Below are 22,700 nucleotides of genomic sequence, written 5' to 3'. Positions count from 1 at the left end.
TATCCTGTAAACCCTTAAAAAAATCTTTAAAAAACGACATACTTGTTCTGACAAACCGCAGCACCTTCCCATCGACCTGGTTCATAGAAATGATTGGGAAATATTGTAAAAAAAATTATGAAATGTTTAAAAATATGTAAAACATATCTAACAATGTTATAAAAAATTGTAAAGTATAAATTAAATAATAGTATAAATATATACAATTATTCAGTATGTACTAATAAAATATTGTTGAAAATATATATATAAAAAAGTGAAAAACTGGAAAATAAAAGTAAAAAATTTACAGCATACAAGTATATATAAGTATAATTTACGTGTATTTTATTAATGAAAACAAGTGAAAAAAGTTGTTATTTATATAATTGGTTTTTTAACTTAAAGTATATATGATTCAAAATGTAAAAATTTACAATTAATAAAAATTGAAAACAGAATTAGAAAAATGTGTGACGTATCTTTATTTTACAATTTGTTTAATTAATAATAGTATTGGTTACAAAAATACAACTAACATTTTTTTATATTGCAAATAACTAACAATAATAGAATAACACAAAGCATTTCTTCTATGGACAAATACAAGTAAAATAAATGTTTTTTAAATAAGATTATGAATTAAAATTATCACACTTCAACATAACTCATTTTAGAAGAATCATTAAAGCGGTGACATTTATTATTTGTACTCCAATATCACCATATTTGGGAAGGTGTTGGACACTAAAGGAGTGAAAGTTATTATTCCCACAGCATAACAGTTAGTAACATTCAAGATCACTGCTCCAACATTATGCAATCCTATCGACACGGGCACCTACCATAGGATTCAACAACAAACACATATTAAAGCATAAAGCAAAAAACACACTGCAGCACAGTCAGGCTGACTAGATATTGGTCAGGTCTAAAGACATTCAGTAATCCAATTGGGCAGGGGAAGGAAGGGAAAACAGTAGGAGACCCTCATGATGCACAGAAGGGTGTATCACATGCTGCATCTCCCCAACCTTTACAGAACCTCAGGGCTCCCCAGGGAGTACCTGTAGCTCATGAAGTAGCATGTCCCACTCCAAAGCTATAGGGACTCTGCGCAATCTTCTTCTCTATGGAGTGCAACCATTTCTGCCCTACCCCACTTTAGCATCACCGCATACCTGTAAGGGAGCCCCGGAAAGTGGGCATCTTTCTATTTCATTGCAATGGCTCACCTAGCTATGAGTAATGCTAGGTCTATAAATTGATTTGTGGCGCTGCCCACCTTTCTGCGCTTGTGTAACCGCAGTAATCCCACTTCCATGGTGCATAAGTTTCCCTCCCTGTATTGGTTGTCAGGGCATCTGTGACTGCTCTCCAAAATGACATTGCCTCAGGACAAGTCCAAAACGTGTGCACCATATCAGCGTCTTGGGAGCCACATCTAAGACAAGTTTGTGCAGTGCCATTTATTCTATGCAAATGTGCAGGTGTAAGATACGCTCTGTGCAAAATGCTGTGCTGTATATTGGAATTTCACATTGCAGAGAGTTTACATGGGTATAGAAGTACTTTGTACCACTTCCTCTGTGATATTGCGTGACCAATATCACCCTTCCATTCCTACCTAATGTGGTGCAATAGATTTGTGGAGATTGTGCCGATGCATGTGTGTCCCATGTGATAAGACAACGTCCATTGCCCATTATGCGGAGAGCGTGTACTAGAGAATGCCTGTCTGGGTCAGAATTGGTGATTTGCCAGTTGCACTGAAGTTTGGCCAGCAGAGTTCGGTAAGCCACAAAATGCCCTGGGGGCAAATTGCAGCCCTCGCTGAGCTGCTCAAACGGAACAAGGGTAATGTTTTGGAACAGTCCATTCAGGGTTCCTACTCTCTCTGATTCCGACTGCTCCACCCTCTCCCTCCTAAGCAGCTCCCTGAAGGGGCGTATGGAGCTAAACCAGATCTCCGGTGTGTATGTCCAGAGAGGTTTTAAAGCATGGGCAAAGTGGTCTCTGGCCCAGGGCCCCAGTCTTTCAGGGGGGCCCTCTGTTAGAGCTAGGTCTCTTCTACAGAGTCTGCCTAGATAACCTTCACTAATTCTTAAACAGATTATTTTCAATACCATTTTTCCTTTAATTTATTTTTGTTGTGGGTGATATTGATGGAGCGAGGTGGCAAACACAAAAGTTTGTGTACCCCTCATGAAGTCAATGTCCCATGACAATAATTTTTACTAATTGCATGTTTTGTGAAAATAATCAACCATAGAGTAAGATGCACACATTATTTTTATTTTTTATTTTCAAATTACACATGGGGATACTAATTTTGCTTATATGTTGCAATAATACTAGCTAATATATATTGTTGTTGTGTTGTGGACTAATGTATAGCTTCAATATAAACAAAATGCTATTTAAATGTGCTTTTGTATATGTTTTGTGAAAAGAGAGGGTCGATTATGTAAGTATAAAACGCATTTGTGTGGCATACTGCTAGGTAATGACTAATGGGAAACATTAGCATGGTGGGAGGTAAACAGAATGGGTTTCATTACTATAATTAACATGGATTTTTGTTTGTTTCTATGATAGTTCCGAAAGTGGCCTGTGAGGCCTAGTGAGAAAATGGCCGCTTAGAGTAACTGCGAGTGGGTATTGGTCTGCGCAGGCGCGTCAAAGATTTCTGCCAGCGCAAGTGAGCTGACTGTGCTTGAGGGAGAGTTCAAGGTTGCCTCACCTGGAACCTAGGATGAGTGCCAAGCCCGAATGATCGGATACCCAAACCATGGGAAAGACGGGCAATGTTGCTAAGATGCAATGTGCCTAGGCCACCAACTGCTTAAACAATAGACTTTTATAATATTAGCTGAATCATGTGAATAACAAATGCTGTAATGGTGAGGAAGTGCACATCCACCCGAATTTGTCCAATCAGAACACACGATGGTGATGTTAGTTATTTTTCTAGATAGATTAAGTTGAGAAATAAGGTATAAAAACCCCTGGACTTGTAAGGTTGGGGTCGCTTTTTCCATTTCTATCGGAGATGCTGCCCGTTTGCTGACCGATTCCTGGATGTAAGAACTCTTATGTTTTTTCTTATTTGTTTGCTTTGCAGGACTGTTAGGATAAGATGAGGATGATAGTCAGGGATGTTAGGAGAGATTGAATTTGGAACTATCTGTTCTTTGCTAAACTTTACTGAATTCTATAATAAAGCGATTTTTCTGAGCTCTTAATAAAATGATAATGTTTTTGAAATAAAGTTTAAGAATTTTTGAATAAAGAATAAATAAATGCATAATGTCGGACATTACTGTAGTGGGCAATCTAAGCTCAGGGGGAAAAGGCAGGTCTTCATCCAGTTCACACCTAATCTTGAAGCCTCACAGAATTCATTGAGGGCTGACTCAGCACTTCAAAGACCCTGCATAATGTCCCAAATGTAAATTAGGATGTTGTTCACATAAAGCGAAACAGCAAGTAGTTCGTCCCCTAAGAGGATGCCCCATTTCTCTCCATCATGCTGCAGCTGGTGGTCAAGCGGTTCATCCATAACGCAAAGAGGAGCAGTGATAGCGAACATCCCTGGCGGGTGCCCAGACTGATGCCAAGTTGGGCTGAGATTAGTGGACCTACTTTGACCTTGGTTGTGGGGCCCGTATAAAATAAACTGATGAGATGTAGTAGACGCCCTGGGATGCAGAGCTGTGATAGCGTTGCGAAGATGTAGGTCCACTCCCCAGTGTTGAATACTCTTTCGAAGTCTATTACCAAGCAGGCTGCTTATGGCCAGAGGTCCTGTGCCAACTCTAACACTGGGTGAAGTATGCAGAGTGGCGGAGTGCCACGGAGTAAAAAAAAAAACTCAGTAGAACTCCGCTCCACCCCAGTCCCACAGATTGTTTTTTTAAAATGGTAAAAAAACCTGCTTACCTTGTCTTCTCTGTCTGTGGGTCGTGCTCCTCCTCGACGCGGTGCCTCCTGGTTCTCCTCCTCGCAGTCCTCCTTCTTCCCCTATGTTTTACATGTTGTGTGAACTGCAAATGTGCAGTTCAAGCAAGACGTAAAACGTAGGGGGAGGAGGAGGACGGCGAGGAGGAGACCCAGCAGACACGCGGAGGAGGGTGGCCCGCTGACGACAGTCAAGACAAGGTAAGTGTTTTTCTTACCTTTTTTTCAGGGGGCTGAGGGGCGTATTCCCCTCTGCCGCAGAGTCGGAGTTTAGCTTCAACTTTGTGTTCCCAGCGGAGCGTGGAGTTGGTAAAACTCTGCAAACTCCGCTGGCGGAGCGGAGTAAATGCCCTGGGTAAGCCAGCTCCATCACTCTATGAAGTGTATGGATGAGAGGGGTAAACGAGTAGGAATGAAGCCAATCTTATCTGCATAGGCATGGACTAGTTGGGGCATATGCTCCAGGAGATGTCCCGCAATGACCATGTTAAGGGGCTCATTAGGATCTCGGGCGGTGGCAATCCGCCCGAGATCCGACCCAGCCCGCCCCCCATTTCACCCCACCATATTAGTATGGCGGGGGACCGCGGCGGACAGAAAGATCGTCTGCCGCTTTTCCGGGCAGAAAAGAGTTTAATATGGTGGCGGTGTCTGTCAAACACCGTGAGCCATATTATAATGGGGGCGGAAACATTCCTGCCGCCACGGAAAGGCATGCAGTAAAAGCATGCAGGGACCTATTGCGGGCCCCAAGGGATTCTAGGGGGTGGTGGGTGCCTATGGTACCCCCATGCAGTTCCATGCACAACATGGCAGGCACCATGCGGTGCCTGCCATGTTGTGCATGGAAGTCCACAACATGCCTTCCTGGCATTGTGGCGAGCGGTGCTGAGTGCACCACCCGCCACAATGACAGGAATGCAGGATGCGCCTGCCACTGTGGCGGGTGCATCCTAGTGCCCCCCACGGGACCCCCGCCCTTATGGCGGGCGGTCCCATTTCCCGATAGGCCGCCATCCTAATGACCCCCAAAGTATCTTATAATCTGTCCTTAACATGGACAAAGGATGGGAAGGTGAAACTTCTAGCGGGTCTTTGTCAGGCTTCTATAGGGAAACTATAAGATATTTACTTAATGTCGGGGCAAGGTACCCTACTTTAGCACTGCCTGATAACACAACACTCCAGTAACTTAGGGACAAAAAGGTATTTCCAGACCATAAAAAACTCGACTGGAAGGCCATCCAGTCCATTCTCAATTCAATGTAATTATACTGGGGGAAGGTTTTTGACACTAAACGAGTGACATTTCCTATTCTCACTCCAAACTAAGGCTATTTGAAGAAAGTGATTGAAGCTAAAGAGATGAATCTTTGAATATCTAGTTCATAAAAATGACTTTTTGCCCAAGATATTAGATATTAACATTTTTACATATACAATCATACTCCACGGAGCCCGTTTTTACGCAGCTCGCTGCCAGATACCAGGGGTCACCGATGACTGCATCCCCCATATTCCTTTGCCTTAGGAGGCGCCAGCGTTACCCTTCCAGCTGTCTCGGGCTCCTGCAGCGGATGGGCCAAGGGCGGGCCAATCAGGGGCCGATAGAGGCCGGGCTAGGCCACTCCTCTTTCAAGAAGAAGCCATCACAGGTAAGCGCAAACTTCGGTGTAGCACTGATATGGTTAAGGCTAAGGTACCACGTAACTGTGACTCTATTATATCCTATTTAACAACAGCTGTCGGGGACTTTACAACAGAGATACATAACATAGAGGAGCAGTTGGGCTTGGGGACAGAGGGTTCATCTACTAACACTTCCCCTTCAGGAGCTCCACGCCATGTAACACTAGGAGCAGACACTGCCATTGACCTAGTAGAGGAGGAGAGTGACTCTACCCGGGACAAGCGTAGATTGTTGACTTTACAACAGGACCTCCAGACTGAAGAAGGGAGGAGCCTTGAAAGGAATATGTACCAGGGCCTGAACACAATCCCTAACAAAACAAGGAGGAAAAGGGCCTTGAAGCCGGGTCTATTCACAAATGAGCTACCAACTCAGGATGGGGCCAAAAGGCTCTTGATTGCGGGGGAGCGGCTGCTCTCACCTAAACACAACAATGGTGGACTCTATCCAGTTGCGTATTGACACGCTTATTGGGGCGCTCAGGGTGGATTTAATCAATTGTATTAAGTCTGGGCTGGTAGGCATGATGGAGAAATTGGCTAGAAAAGAGTTTAATTTGTGCAAATTGGTAGACTCTAGTAATGAGGTTATGGTGATGGATAACAATGTAAAACATATTATGTCTAATGTGCCTAATATGTCTAGCAGTGCCTGTAATACTCAATGTTATGTTATGTTATAAAGGTCTCTTCTATAGCGCACGGCTACTCCATGGAGTGTCCCGGCGCTTTGGCAAAGAGAACTAAAAGAAAAGTGCACAACACAACACCAACGGCGGGCCGACAGAGAATTACTGGGAGAAAAGCCAAGTCTTCAGTACCTTTCTGAAAGAGAGCAAACTGTTGGCTTTTCTCAAGGAAAAGGGAAGCTCATTCCAGCATCGAGGTGCCAGGTACCGGAAGGAGTGGCCTCCAATGCGAGCACGTCTGATGGTAGGGACAACGGCTTTAGCCAGCAAAGCGGACCTTAAAGTCCTCCTGGGGGCATAGAAGGCCATAAGCTTCCTGATGTATTTTGGGCCAATCGAATGGAGGGCCTTAAAGGCAAGGGTCAGGACCTTACCCCTTCCATGCGGCCGCAATTCCCCTGGTGTGCTGTAAACAACACGAACAGGGGCGGGCCGTGACGAACCCCAGCCGTCATCAGCACACGAGCACCGTAGTGCATGACGGCTGGGGTTCGTCATCAGCATGGAAGGGGTTAAAAGTAATTCTCTTAGAGACTGTGAGCCAATGCAGTCTCTTGAGTAGCTCCGAAGCTCTTGCCCTTCGCTGTAATCCAAAGATGGCTCTGGCAGCCGAATTCTGCACGACCTGCAGACGTGCCATCAGTTATTTGGGAAGGCCAAGGTAGAGAACGTTCCCGTAATCAAGACGCGAGCCTATCAAGGCCTGGACAGTAATTGTTTTATGTTGCAGAGACAGTAGTGGAAGAAACTTCCGCAACATTTTCAGGATGCCAAAACATTTCCCTGTCAGCCCTAAGATCTGGTGTCTGAAAGAAGGAGAGATCATCATCACACAGGACACCCAAATTTTTGGCTTTTGACGAGGCAGCATCAGGCGGGAACATATTGCGGGGCCACCATGTCTTCCAACAGGGATCTGGCGTGCATCCGAAAAAAAGCAGCTCCGATTTATCGGAGTTGCACTTCAGACGGTACCTCTGAAACCAGTCAAATACAGCGCCCAGGCATTCCTTAATCCGGCCGCCGTCAAAATCCTTACCCTTGTTACACGTGAAAGGGAGCTGGGTGTCGTCAGCATAGGATATGATCCGGGCACCGAAAGATTCCGCCACCGCCGCTAGAGGGGCCATATAGATGTTAAAAAGGGTGTGGCTCAGGATGGACCCTTGATGAACCCCAACCTCCAGCGGCGGCATTTCGGCGGAAAACGGGGGTGCCCAGACCACTTGTCGGCGTTTGTTCAGAAAAGACTTAAACCAATTCCACACCGTCCCACGAAAGCCGATCTCCCAGAGTCTTAAAAGGAGACCGTCGTGGGGTAACGGTGTCGAAGGCCGCCAACAAATCCAACATGACCAAGATGGCTTTGCCCCCACCATCCAGAATCTCTCTTATGGCATCGGTGATCTCAAGAAGAGCTGTCTCCGTGCTAAAATTCGCACGGAAACCCAATTGAGAGTCATGCAATATATTATTGCTCTCAATAAAGCTGGAGATGGAGAGATGCACATGCTTCTCAATCACCTTAGCCAGAGAGGGAAGGAGGGAGATTGTTCTGTAATTGGCGTGAACAAGGGGATCTAGAGATGGTTTTTTAAGCAGCGGCAGAATCAAGGCGTGCTTCCAAGCCATAGGAACCTCTCCCGTTGGCAGGGAAGAATTAAGCAGTGGATTGAGCAAGATGTTAACTGCAGGCGCCACTCTCCCTAGGCATTTCGCTGGGCAAGGGTCAAGCGGCGAACCCCATTGAAGCCGAGACAGGAGGTCAAGGGAGGAAGCAAGAGGGATGGAAGGGAAAACCGAAAGAAAAGGGCCTTTCTCCTTCAAGGAAGGTGGCACAGTGGTTGGATGACAGGCAGCTGGAATAAGGCCCGCATCAGGAAAAGAGTCCTAAATGGATTTGATTTTATTAATAAAGAACTCACTAAGCTGGCTAATCCAAACTTCAGTGTGAGAATGGATGGGCGTACTCGAGGAAGGGGAGATAAACTCTTTTACAATTCTAAAAATTTCTTTGCTCGTATTTTCCGCTGCTTCGATTCTGCGCTCAAGATAGACTTTTTTTTCATCCACAATATGTTTGTGGTACAGTCGTATTGCATCCCTATATTTTATTTTGTCTTCCGGGTCGTACATCTTTAATGTACATATTCAATATACATTAAAGGTGACATCTATGGGAGAGGAGCGTCACAACACCCCACATCCAGGGCCTTTGAAAATCGACAAGGTTACCCTAAGGTTTACTCCATAATCACAATAATATTTTTTATCTAAAATGTTATCTAAAAACACACTAATCTAAACTAAAAACCTCCTCTATTGCGTCTATGGATACGGGGGTGTATGAGCTAGTGCAAGTGATGCAGAGCGGAGGTTCCTGGTTGTTTGGTGGAAGTGTAGGTGGTGATTTAAGTAGGTGGCACCCAGGTTGCGTAGTGCTTTGTAGGCATGGGTGAGCATCTTGAACTGACAAGGTTTCTGAAAGGGAGCTAGTGTAGTTACAGGACGTGAGATGTGTTGTATATGTGCGAGGAAAGTTGAGTTCTAGTCCGGCGGTGGCATTTTGTATGGTCTGCAGGTTGTGCAGCTGGTGTGCAGAAATGTTGTAGTAGCAGGCATTGTCATAGTCCTGTCTGTTTGTGATGGGGACCTGTGTGATGGTCTTTCTGGTGTCTAAAGAGAGCCATTTGATGATTTTACTGAGCTTGTGGAGTATGTAAAAGCAGGCGGAGGTGACAGTGTTGATTTGATGTCTCATGGTGAGGTTGCTGTCCTTGGTGATACAAAAGTTTCTGGCATGGTCAGCGAGTGTGGAGGTAGAGCCTAGTTCTGTGGGCCACCTGGTAGGGTCCCAGGTAGAGCTATTGTTGCCAAATATCAGTACTTCCAACTTGTCAGCATTGAGTTTTTTTTAAACATCTTTTTATTCATTTGAATAACATATTACAGTTGTAATTGACATTTATTATTCATGACGGTCAAGACAGTAGCGGACATCCCCACAATCCATACCTTACATTTTGACATAGTTGTTTACCTACATGTTCTCATCCATTATGTCCTGCAGTCGACCGGGGCCATTCCTATGTGTGAGTGGAGGGGTGCAGATATTTTCCCTATGGCCGATCCAATTCTCCACACTTTGTCCACTTCTGGGGGCAGCCCCTGAGTTCGAAGACCACTTTCTCAGCCAACATGCACCATTCCATGTCCTGCCTCTACTCCATCATCGGAGGACCTAATGCTCCCCATTTGCGGGCAATGTTTTGTTTTGCAATTATCATCCCCAACGTCACCCAAACCTGCTCCATGTGGGTAGTGTCAGTAGCTTCCCACAAGTTTAAATGGACTGGTCTTGGACTGAAGAAAGAGAGATTCCTCCCACAAACTTGCTGTAACTCCGATACCACCCCTTCCCAGTATTGTCCGATCACTGGGCATTCACATAACATATGATAGAACAAGCCTGAGTGCATAAACAGTTACAATATACATTTTCCCTTTTCCCCATTTTGATCAGCGTTTCACACTAATAATATATATTCTATGGACTATTTTGAGGTCTATTAACCTAAGTCGCGCCGTGATGGCAACTTCTCAGGGGGGAAGAGAGCACCTCCTGCCATTCCCCATCATCTAGATTCCCTATGTCTGCTTGCCGTTGCGAGTGGAGTCGTATGAGGGGGCAGTTTGTTGATTCTTTTTTGATATGTCATGGAGATGGCTTTGAGTCATATAGTGTGTGTAAATAGTCTGTTTTCTAGAGGGGAGGCCGCTGGGAAGTCTTGATCTGTTGGAATAGTTGCCGAGAAGGCATGACATATTTGTAAGTATCTGTATGTTTCAGAGGTTGACACTTCGTACTCTCTTTTATAGCTCTGTGAATTCGAGCATTTTCCCCCAGACCCACAGGTCATCCACCCTTGAAATGCCTATGGTGTCCCAGTTGTAAAATCCCACACATGAACAAGAGTCTTCCCAGTTTCTCGGTGTCCCAAATGGGGGTAGCCTGCATCAATTTGTTGTGCCAACTGGGTTTTTTTGTCACCTGCTGCCACAGAAAAGCTGTTTGAGCAGTTGAGCCTGTCAGGTGTTTGGGGTTCGGATTTGTTTACAGGGTGGCTTAATAGCCCCCGAGACCCATGAGCCATCTATCTATCTGGTACGACAGTTCGTCATGGGGGTGATGCACCCATTAGTATATAACCGCCAACTGGGCCACCCAATAACATGATCGGATATCAGAAGGCGCGATTACTCCATCGTACCATCCCCTGGCCAGTTGGTTTGTAGTGTAGTTCCTAGTTTCCCACTAGGCCCTGCGCATTGGAATAACATAAACAGTAGTATCGACGTGGAACTGCGGATATTCCAGGCCTCCACTGACTATGCTAAACTTAATTGGGTGTGTTACCAACTAGCTCAGAGGTCACTGGAAACTTTCTTCTCTGCATGGGAAGTGATCAGCTTCCCTGGCACAGACAAGAAGGGATTCAGCTTTCCAACAACCGTGCAACATGACAACTTTGCTCCTCAGATCAAGAGTCAATCTCTAGGGTCGTGTGAAACAATAGACATGTATTTCACTCAGTCAGGTTAGTGCAGTTTACTTTCACGAGATGTAGAGAATGGAGAGACGGGCGTTTGTCAATAAAGGGTTAACATTTATTGAACAGTCTTTCTTCTCGTACAAGAGAAATGTATTGCCACAATTGCAAGACTTGTTATTATAAAAAGTACGTACAGTAAGATAAGAATTGCGAAATAATACTGTAAAAGCATTGATATGGTTTCTTAGCCATACAATGATTTAAAAGTAATAAAACATATATACATTCATATATACATTAGGCTAAAATACTCAACTGGTGCTTCTAACTAAGCCTACCCCAGTGTGCCTGACCTAAGCCTAACACGTGGAAGGGGAGTAAGTAAGTAGCTTTAAGTTAAGTTGGTTTTGCCAAGGTTTGCTTCAAGAATTCTCGTCTAAGGGTTTAGTCAACACCATACCTCTGAATAGAATGATGGAAGTCTGGTATTTCCGTCAGGGGGCACTCAATATCCCAGTCACCCGCGAGGGCAGACCGGAAACGCTGGAGCTGGATTTCTCTGCAGGAGAAAGGCAGCGGCTCTCTTCTCAGCGCGTCGGGAGGAGGAGGCGGGGGACAGCGTCCGCGGCAGCTGGAATCTGCTGGGCTCTTCGCAGAGGGACGGCTGTTCAGCTCCTAAGCTCACCACACCATCGTTCGTGCTTTAGCAGCGATAATGGTATCAGTAGCTTCACCACCAAGGGGACAGCAGTAGCAGCGTACTGCATACAGCATACAACAGCAATGGGATGCACAACAGGGTGCACGACAGCAATTGCTTAAGGCAACGTTGGTAGTATTTATACCTGACAGGTGCCGGGTTTGACGCAAGTTTGCTGGACATAAGACGTCAATTAAAGATGTCACTAGGAAGTGATAGCTATCAGTTGCTCATTAGAGTTCCATTACTAATCAAAACACAGCAAGTGGGGATTTCCAGGTTTGCTGAGTTTTTATCTTGTTGAAGAACTCGGAGTGTTAATCTAGGAATATCAGATAGTGACTTCTGCTCTGTCATTGCACTAATTGGTCGCAAAGGAAGTGGCAGAGAACTATGCTGGAATGTGGCTCTGTTCGTGTGAGGCCAGAGATGACTTTCTGAATATCGCATTTGAACGGTTATGCCAATATAGGGAATAAATGGATTTATAGCCGAATAGGGGCATAAGGTCACAGTATCGATCAGGAACCTAGATAAACACGCAACACCCACTCCACGTTTTCATGTCCATCAAATTACTAAAACTAGAGCAATTAGATGCATGTGTAACATTGCCCACCCCAAAATACATAAATGCATTCGAAATAGGCGTATATTGTAATACGTGAAATTTAGGTACTGTACGTTTTTGAAGCATAGAAATCATTCAAAAATTATAGCATATGAAATAAATGAACGATTATGCAAAAAGAATTACACATGAAATATCTCTGAAACAGAAGAAGGGCGAGATAAATCATCACATATAAATGCATTGCAATAACATGTGCTAGAGGCTGATGTAAGTTTGTTATGTCTCTAGATGTGTTTAGAAATAGAAGTTTGAAGCTTCTGTTCTCTAAGAATAGTGTTTACGTTAAGCAAAGAATTGTTCGTGCCAAAAAAGGTCAATATTAAAAAATGTCCAATTCAAAAGAATTAAGGCTTGAACGGGGAAATAGAGTTCCAACGCTTTTTGCAGTTTTTGTTGATCAAAACTGAAGGCCGAATTCAGAGTTCATGGGAACGCTGTGTGTCGGAAAGCTTCTCCAAAGTTATTGTTTCTGTACGGGTGAGAACATCGTATCAGACAGGCTCTCAAAGAATTGGTCTACAAAATCAGGTGACAGTTCAACCAAATTAGATAGCGCTGTAACTTGGCAGGTGTGAGTATGATTGCTGTCATCATAGTCGGGTTCAGCAATGCTCACAGAAGGTCGTACCTGGGTGATGCTGCTTTTGTCACTCGCTCCACTGTTACCACCTAGTCGTAGTACAGGAGTCTCAACGAATGCTGTCATCAGGATTGGTAGCTGCTGGGGACAACACAATGCGTGAGCCGTTATTGAACTGAGCAAAGTATCGACGTCCATTGGTACTGCTGATGGAAGTGAAAGACAGATGTCCAACAGGCATTCATCTCCGCATAGCATACATCTTAGTACCGGTAAGATACAGTTCTGCCATATAGGTCTGAATGAAAGGAACCAGGTCATGTTTAGATCTCTCAGCCTGGCCAATCCGAGGACGTTAGTTATCCTGTCCCGTTAGCGCATTGCTAGGATTGTCTCTTCCATTCCCATGGGAGCTATGTCTGAGTTTCGGCTTGCCATAACGAAGCAGGAGGGTCAAAAATAAAATCCCTGCGACGAGTCCCAAAAATAATGGTATGCCGCCAAAAACAGAGTGGACAAAATTAGGAACGATTCCCAAAATTGCTTGAAAGGGTGTTAACAGTCCCGTAAAGACTGACTTAAATATGCCTGGGATGCTTGTGGCACTAGACATGTTAAGGAGTTGGCTCAACATTTCTACGAAATGCACGGGGCAATTTGTTGATAAAAGGTCATGAACTTCAGTAGCTGTCCTTGCAACTAGAAGATCATACGTCTCTTTTGATGACGTTATAGGCACTGTTGTCTGTAAAAGTACAGATTTCATTTTGCTTAAAGTATCAATTCGTATAGAATAGAGATTCAGACGAGGCCAGATGGGAGTCACTGTGTCTGCAGGCCCACTCGGGAACAATGCTTGCATACAGTATTTCACCATGGATGTTACGCTTACTAGATAACTTTTCCCTGGCACAAGGCCACAACATCTGTGATCCGTTCTAAGAATGTAACTCCCGTTTGCAAGTTGCATAAAGAAGGGCTCTATCTGAGTTGCAGGTGTGACTAGCTGGTGGCATGAAAGGTTGTTAGAATTTCCATCACATGCTCCGTGTAAATTAATACCCTGACACAAAAGTATACCGCTTAGTGAATGTTTACAGTTCTCACCACTAAGAAATACATTTTTGTCGCTGTCACTATAGCAAGAATGTGTGTATGGTAATTTCCATTCAGATTTTACATATCCTTTACCCAATTGTTCATATTGGCCAGCAGGTATGTACTCAAGGCACTTTTTAAATCGGAAAGTTGTTATCGGAATAGTGATAATTCCGTGTATTATCCATTCAATGACAGGACTCTCTGACATTGTCAATGGTAATCTCTCAAGTTTTTCGATGCTCAGGATTGTATAGTCTGCTCCTTTCTGTGCCAAACTGATCTGTTTATCAGTAAGGTTAAAAATGGAAAATAATGACGTTGTGTTGATTAAACGCCAAGGCACATAGCCTGAACGAAGATTTTGCAGCGTCCAGCCTAATTCTATAATAGAACGTAATTGAGATTGGCCATGTTGTAACATTAGCAAGTCTCTATCTATCACATCAAAGGCAGATGATACAATATTGTCCAACGAATATATTCTGGAAGACAGAGTCATTAACCCATTGTCTACTACAGAAAGTGATTTCTCCAAATTAATACGATCAATTTCTCGTATTTTTTCAGCTGTTTCAATTTGTTTGACTTTCCAAGCCTCGTTGTACGCAGCATAGATACTGGTCGCTATGAAACGCTTCTGACGCTGTTTGCGTGGTCCAAGAATGAAATCGCGCAAATCAGCACCATCTTTTAGTAAAGACAAGTGTTGCTTAATTTCAGCCAGTGTGGATGATGTTAGCCATTCAAGGCAGAGTTTCCCTACACTGTATGTTGTTATTATCCCTGGATGTTGTCTCTGGGAATATCTCGGGTCTAGTCTGGTCATTTTTAACCCCTGTGTTTTATTCAGGAATCTATCTTGACAGCTGTTTGTGTCAGTAGGCCAGATTAACCACTTTTTCCAATCAGGATGTGATCTGTTAAAATGTAAAATTTGTGACACGTCTAACTCAATATCTGTAGTTGTATTCTCAGGTATTGGCTTTGGTATAGATGGTGTTTTAAGGTCTTTGATCTTAGCTAGGCCAAGACAGGATGTTTGGTGTATTGTGTCATTTAAAAACAACATTTGTTCTGGTATCATGCAGGTTCTAAATAGTGCTTCTATGCCTTGCACCTGCCAATCTTTTGTACCCCAAATTGTTTTCGTTTCAATATTATTTTTCCAATAATCAAAACCAAATGTCATCATTTTGTCATAAAATGCTTCTGAATATATCAACTTAGAATTTGTCAGCCTTGTTTTCATTCCTGTTTTATCTAACAGTTTGTAATAAAACGTGTCTGCATTACTGGTGTTGAACCCTGAGAAGTATTTGAATTTCTCAAAGAATGCTTTAGAACTGCTTTTAGGTGGTGTAGCACAATGTTCCCATTGATTATACATAAAAACATTTCTAGGCCGTGCAGATTTATGCAAGTAGTGATCACCATAATGTGTGTAACAGAATAACTGCTCATAACTAGATGAACCTTGTAAATAATCATGATCTGTGAATCTAGCTGACATTACTAAATCAGACATCATGTCATTAATACTGTTAAAGTCCCAATCATCAGAGAATGTACTCGGTGTTACAAAGTCACTTAAGGAAACCTTCAGTTGATGAGGATACTTCAGGATTTCGACCGGACCATATATCTCATAGTCTGTTTTCTCCCATACTACCCCACCAGGTATTGGAATTGCTGTGACATTTTGGGGCCGATTAGGATGGAGGATTTTCCGCCTCCTCCGGGCCGGCGGAAGCCACCTCCGGCCCGGAGGAGGCGGAAAATCCATTGCGGGCTCACCAAAGACCCACCGCCACATTACGATGGCTGGTGGGTCTTGGTTTCTGTCCGCTGCTTTTCCGCCGCGGTCGGATTACAACCGCGGCGGAAAAGCTCTCATTTGGCTGGCAGTGTCTATCAGACACCGCCGGCCAAATTAGGAAGCATTTGAAAACATGCTTTTCCGCGGCTGTTTTTCCGCCGTGGAAAAGCATGTGTACTTTTGATTTTGGGGGCCCGTTGCGGGCCCCCAGGGTGTTGGTGGGTGGGGGGTGCACATGGGGGGTACCTATGGTACCCCCCAGCATTTACATGGACAATGCGGCAGGCACCGCGCAGTGCCTGCCGCTTTGTGCATGTAAATGTAACACATGCACTTTTAACATTGCGGCGGGTGCTGCTTCAAGCAGCACCCGCCGCAATGTTAAATATCCAGGATGTGACCGCCAGGGTGGCGGTCACATCCTAATCGCACATGAGGGAACGCCGCAGCCCATGCGGACGTTCCCTCATACTCTGGGGTCGCGGACGGACTCAAGTCCGTCCGCGATCCTAATCGACCCCTTACTGTTGACAGTTCTCTTTTCTTCACATGGGATGATCTGTGTGGTTTCAGGACTAGGTTGATGTTCTGACTTGCTGTGTCCATTGTAATATATTTTCCCTCAATGAATTTTCCCAAACACAGTACCAGATGAGCCAAAGCAGGAGGAAAAATACACCTAGACCGAACCAGAACTGTAACCAAGGTGAAATAAGGTAGATTTCCTTCAGTTGATGAAAGAGTTCCGTTGCTTTTTCTTTAAAAGTCTTTTTTGGCCCCCGGGTAAGCTGAGCGCGTTACAAATTTCATATTATTATTATTATTTTGTTTCTGGCATCACTTCGGGGTCGTTTTGATCTTCAGAGAAGTTGTCGAAGTTGATGAAATAACCAGAGGCAGTTCTGTCAATTGATGGGATTGTTCTTTCAATCTGTCTCTCCGTAGCACTTTCTGATGCCACATTAGTGTAGACTGGTGTTGTTTCTTGACGAACTGTTTCAATCTGTGTCTCAAGAGGCACGAGTTCCATGGCATTATTGCATAGTCCTTCATTGTGCACTGCAGGCTGATCGAATGTGATTAGTCTTTCAGTTTGAACCTCTTGGATTGTTGCAAGTTTGGGTATTCTGTTGTTTCTTGGGAGTCCACTGGGCCTACTGTTGATTATAGGCCACATGCTTGTGGTTTTACCAGATCGATAGACACGACTCTATTCTCCTTTTTGCCAGCAAGGGGCGGTAGCACAACTGATCTTGTTCCGGTGACTGCCAAGACAGGTACTGCTTTTCTGTAAGAAGGCCCAAATTCCTTCTTCACCGCGATCTTTTCTCTGACTAGATCCCCAATCTTTGGAATCCAGACAGGCCTTGCTGGGGCTGTTGCTGGTGGTGCCTCGTCAGTGGTACCTGGCTGTTGCTTTAACTTTATGTTGCTTAAGGATTTTCTGGTTTCATTCAGTTCCTGTAAAACAGCCAAACGATCCTTTACATCAAAGTGCGTTGTTTCTTCTTGTACCACTGACATCTGACTATCGAGGTCCTGAATACGCATTCTAATTCCGAACAATAGTTCGTATGGGCTGAAACCTTTTAGAGAATTTCTTGGCATGTTATTAAGACTAGTTTGGACACTTATTAAATGTTTGACCCACCCAGCGCCTGAACCTAATACCTTCGCTGTTATAGATTGCTTTATGTCACGGTTTTTTCTTTCTACCACACTATTCCCTTCGGGGTGCGACGGACAAGAATACCGCAACCCAATTCCCATGCTGGCCATGGCCTCCTTATAGGCTCGAGAGCTGAAAGCAGGACCCTGGTCAGAATGGAACGTGGTAATTGCGTATGTGCCGATATGGACTCGCAAATCTTTTATAACCGTTCTAGCGTCAGCCGAGCGCTGGAGGCCTCATTTTTTAAGTGTGTTTAGCCTTAACTGTGTACAATGGGACGCGCTTCTCTTCTTTGATTGCGCAGATAGACCGCCTTATGCTGTCTAGAAGGGATCCTGAAACTACACTGGCCTGTTCATTACTGCGATCTCTGTTGCAGTTTTCACAATTTTGAGCAAAACATTGAATATCTATACTCATTCCTGGCCACCAGTACTCTGATTGTAATTCTTTCAGAGAAACCTTAATTGTTTGGTGTCTCAGACCCAACCCCATGTGTGCTTCCAGTAAGAGGAAGCCCCTCCTGCTCCTGTTTGGAATTACTCTGTCCCCCACTCCAGGGATTCGAGCAAAAGGAACGGAGTTTGCATCGATTACGTATGCATAATTGAGTGGATAGTTCACGGGTAGTGCTGCACAGTCGCCTTTTATGGTCGTTTTTACTGCCAGCATGGTTTCCCCGTCTATGTATTTATCTGTACGCTTTTTTGTGGCTACGGAAGCCGGTTTAGTTGCTTCCGCTGTGGCTGTATTAGCCAATGAATTGCCTGCAACGTGAACGCCATCACGTTGAAGACTCTGTGCGTGTACCACGTGAGTCTTTTGTAGTTCTTTGTGTAAAAGAGCTACCTGTTTCCAGAGCAATTTATGCTTTATTGTGGCACCTGTGTCATCTTTATAATCGTTTTCAATCCACCTCTGCAGTTTATTGTTGTAAGAGTTGACGCAAAAATGAGAATCGCACACGATAAGTGTCGGGAATTCACGTTCTGCATTTTCGAGCGCCATCTTTAAACATCTGATTTCAGTTCTCTGAACCGAACAGTTTCTTACAGATTCAGTTTTTGTTACTTTTGGTCTGAATTTACCGCACAGCCAATGACCTTTAATGATCGCACATGCTGCATCGTAGGATTTTCTCTCTACGTTGAAATGCTGTACAAATCCATCTGTATACATTATACATGCGTATTGTGTGAGAGGCAGAATTTCGATTGGCAGAGGATATTCTTCTTCATATTCTAAATCATTCAGTTCTTCGAATTGCTGAGCGAAATAGTATTTCACATCTTCCGCTCCTAGAGAATCTATAAACTGTATCCATTTTGGATCCAGTGACACTGTAGGCAGGTTTACTGGGCTGAATAGCGCCTCGAAGGCGGATTCCGCTGTGAGGATATTAATCGGTTTTCCCCCTGTGCTAGTTCTCGTTCATTTGCTAATGCAATTTGCACTGTTTTCACAGTTCTTTCTGTGAGACTGAATATTTTTTCTGCTTGTGTGTACAAGTGAGATTTAATTGAAATTGGTACCTTTTCTCCCTCATTAGAGGTTAGGTATGTGAATCCGCATCTTCCTGGGATGACTCGGATTACAAGATCGCGTGTGTTGTCACGTGTATCAAATTTTGTTTTTGCTAACATGTCTGTTTGCAGTGATCTCAAAATTTCTGTGTGTTTTTGAGTCCAATTTATTTGTTTAAAATCAGGTTTAATTAGTTCGTAGAGAGGTTTAACCCTCTCTGCGTAATTTAGAATGTAAGTTCTTCCGAAATTCAGAAACCCTAGAATGGATTGTAAATTCTTCAGCGTTTTTGGAGCTTGGAGTACAGCGCACTTCTCTAAGAAGTTGTCCGCTAGGCTTTTCCCTTCACTTGATAATTCGTACCCTAAAAATAGTACTGTCAGATGGGCAATTCGAGACATTTTAAAGTTGAATTTGTAACCCTCTGCTGCGAACCCAAGTATAATGGTGTTCACTCTTTTCAAGTGAGTATCCAAGTCGTCGTCTGTGAGATAAATATCATCTACGTAAGATAATGTTTCATCATCATATATTTGTAGTAACTCTGTTACCATAGCTGAGAATAGTCCTGGGCTGTTCTTGAACCCTTGTGGGAGTCGACAGAATTTTTCTGCGACCCAAATGCTGAGAAAGCGGTCAAATATCTGCTTTCCGGTGCAATGTTTTGACAAAAGAAACCATTAGATATGTCTAATGTCGTTTTATATTTTTTCCTAACTATGTTATTCATTAGGGCTGCACTATGCGAGTTTTGTACTGTAAAAGTTTTGCAACATGTATTAAGGTGTCTGTAGTCCAAAACTAGACAATATGAATTGTCTGGCTTGGAGACCGGAAACAAAGGATTGTTCATTTGAGAGGTGCATGTTTCAATCACCCCCTGGTATTCAAGTTGATCTAAGATCTCCCTGACTTGTTTTTTAGCTTCTTGCTTAATGGGATACTGCCGTTGGGCAGTTGGTTCACTTTTTAATTGGATTTTGTGAGGAGGAGAGTCCTCATCCCATCCTACATGATTTTTATACAATGCCGGAGCCTGGGCTACTGCCCATTTCCTTGCATATGTATATTTTTTGTGAATCGGAATGTGATTCGAGAAGGCAGGCATAATCACTTCTTCGCCACGAGGGCACTCCCTGACAAACTCTGGGGGCCAATCTTTTTCAGCTAACAGAATATCATAGCCTTTTGAGAGTTTATCCCAAAATAGACCCCTAATTTTCCTAGTCTTATCACCCTCCATACGCAATGTTATTTCGTATATTTTATGGGGCTCGCTAAGTCTGGTGTCGGCAGTTTCAACCTGAATGAATTAATTTGTGTCCACTGTCTCCAGATGACTCATCAAGATCTTGCGCGCTATACTGATTTCTGCTGCACTGTCCAACATTGTCAATGCCCACTCCCCGTTTTTCAACTGTGTCCTCAGTATTCTCGGCATGTTCGATTACTCTAATACTGGCTACCTTCTTTTTCTGAAATTGAGATTTTTTACTCTGAGCAGGTTCCTTGTCTTTGGACTTGGTGTGCTCTCCTGGGTCTGACCGTCCTCTTCTTTCCGAATTCTGTGGAAGAGATCGAGAGGGACGTGTATCAATACTTTGATATCTATCAGGTTTTTTCAGATTATCCCTATTTCTAAGGTTATATCTTTTCTCAGAGGGCTCCCTCTGGGGAGACTGGCGTTCTCGAGTCGGAGTTCTTTCCCTCCGTCGAGGAGACCTTTCTCTGGACTGGAAAACTTTTTCCTTTGGAGTGGATTGTTTATTTCCATCCCAGCTCTTTTTAGGAGTGTTTGAATTATTTTTAATAAATAATTTTTCAGGATTTTCGAGCAGTTGGGGTTTTACTGGTTTCCCACCCAAGCTGTCTCTACCTAATTCTTCATAGCATTTTTCTATGATTTTTGCAAGCTCAAATGGCTGATCTTTTATATCTGTTTCCTTCAACTTCTGGCGAATCGCCACAGATGCTGCTTCTCCTTTTATGTTGGCTAATAATATAGCCGAGACCTGCTTGAAGTCTTTCAGTAATTTCATACCTAGATTTAAAGCGGGATCTGGACCGTATTCATTTTGAATCTGTTTTAGCACTTCTGGTATTACCGCCATAGACGGAACACCGTGTGTTTTTGTGTAAATGGAAGCAAATACTGTACCCCAAGTGTCGCAGTCCTCCACATGTGGTGCGATTCCCATAGGAAGGCAGATGGTCAAGATTCTGTGTTTCTCTATAGGGGTAGTATCAGAAAATCACTCAGATAGAGGCAGTATTTCCTGTGCTAACCAGAAAGGAATTTGTTCCCGTTTTACGGGTGTTTTACCAAGACATGACTGTATGTTCTGTGGTGTGATTTTATTAGTGTTCCCCTGATGAGGGGTCAGCTGTGGTACATTAACAGCTGGCTGGACTGTTGCAGTCCGCATTACATATTGGACTAATTGCCTATGTATTTTTATTAATGTGTTTAGCTGTACTAACAGCTCTTCTCTAGACATTTTTACAATGTCCGGATGTGGTGTGTAGCTGGCTAGAACCGGGCACGTTGCTCCTGGTCTACCTAGTGGACCGAGCCTGGTAATGTGATCATTGTGTTTTAGGGCGCCATTAAACCAGAGCAGGTGCTCTTGAAATTTAAGTGGAATTTCAATCTCCTCGAAAGGAGCGTACTCTTCCGGAGGTTCCTCTATTTTGTAATAGTGAAACTCTTTTGTAGTGGCGTTTGCCGCTGGAAAGTTTATCCATGAATAGAATACCTCTGTCTGCCGATATTCGTGAGCCTCTATCACAAAAATTACTGTACCACCTTGAGGTGTCAGTCCGTTCTCTATAAGTTTTAAAGTTATAGATTTTCTTAAGTGTGCCGGGATTATTATTGCACCCGGTACTGTATCGTCGGAATCCTGCTGAGTTGCATTTACTGCGGCCCCAGTGGTTCCGTTGTTTACTACCGACATTGTATAAATGCAGGTTTTGCAGAGTAGGTCTCCAAGGAGACAAAGATTAGGTGCACAATATTTTGGAACACTGTATCCTTCAACGTTGAATAAACCAGAGCTTTACATAGGAATCTCTTCCTACTGAGGTCGGGCGGATTTTAACCTTTCACCCACTCCAGACGTCTATTGGAGTATTTACGGGAGAAAGGGGTCTGTGTGAAATATGCACGACTGAGTTACTCTAACGTCTTGCGTTAGTTTATCGCCTTACCAAACGTTGGGCGCCATGTAGTGTACTTCCTAGTTTCCCACTAGGCCCTGCGCATTGGAATAACATAAACAGTAGTATCGACGTGGAACTGCGGATATTCCAGGCCTCCACTGACTATGCTAAACTTAATTGGGTGTGTTACCAACTAGCTCAGAGGTCACTGGAAACTTTCTTCTCTGCATGGGAAGTGATCAGCTTCCCTGGCACAGACAAGAAGGGATTCAGGTTTCCAACAACCGTGCAACATGACAACTTTGCTCCTCAGATCAAGAGTCAATCTCTAGGGTCGTGTGAAACAATAGACATGTATTTCACTCAGTCAGGTTAGTGCAGTTTACTTTCACGAGATGTAGAGAATGGAGAGACGGGCGTTTGTCAATAAAGGGTTAACATTTATTGAACAGTCTTTCTTCTCGTACAAGAGAAATGTATTGCCACAATTGCAAGACTTGTTATTATAAAAAGTATGTACAGTAAGATAAGAATTGCGAAATAATACTGTTAAAGCATTGATATGGTTTCTTAGCCATACAATGATTTAAAAGTAATAAAACATATATACATTCATATATACATTAGGCTAAAATACTCAA

This window comes from Lissotriton vulgaris, chromosome 5, assembly GCF_964263255.1.
Source record: "Lissotriton vulgaris chromosome 5, aLisVul1.2, whole genome shotgun sequence".
Lineage (NCBI taxonomy): Eukaryota > Metazoa > Chordata > Amphibia > Caudata > Salamandridae > Lissotriton > Lissotriton vulgaris.
The sequence above is the reverse complement of the archived record's forward strand: the minus strand, read 5'-3'. Positions refer to the sequence as shown.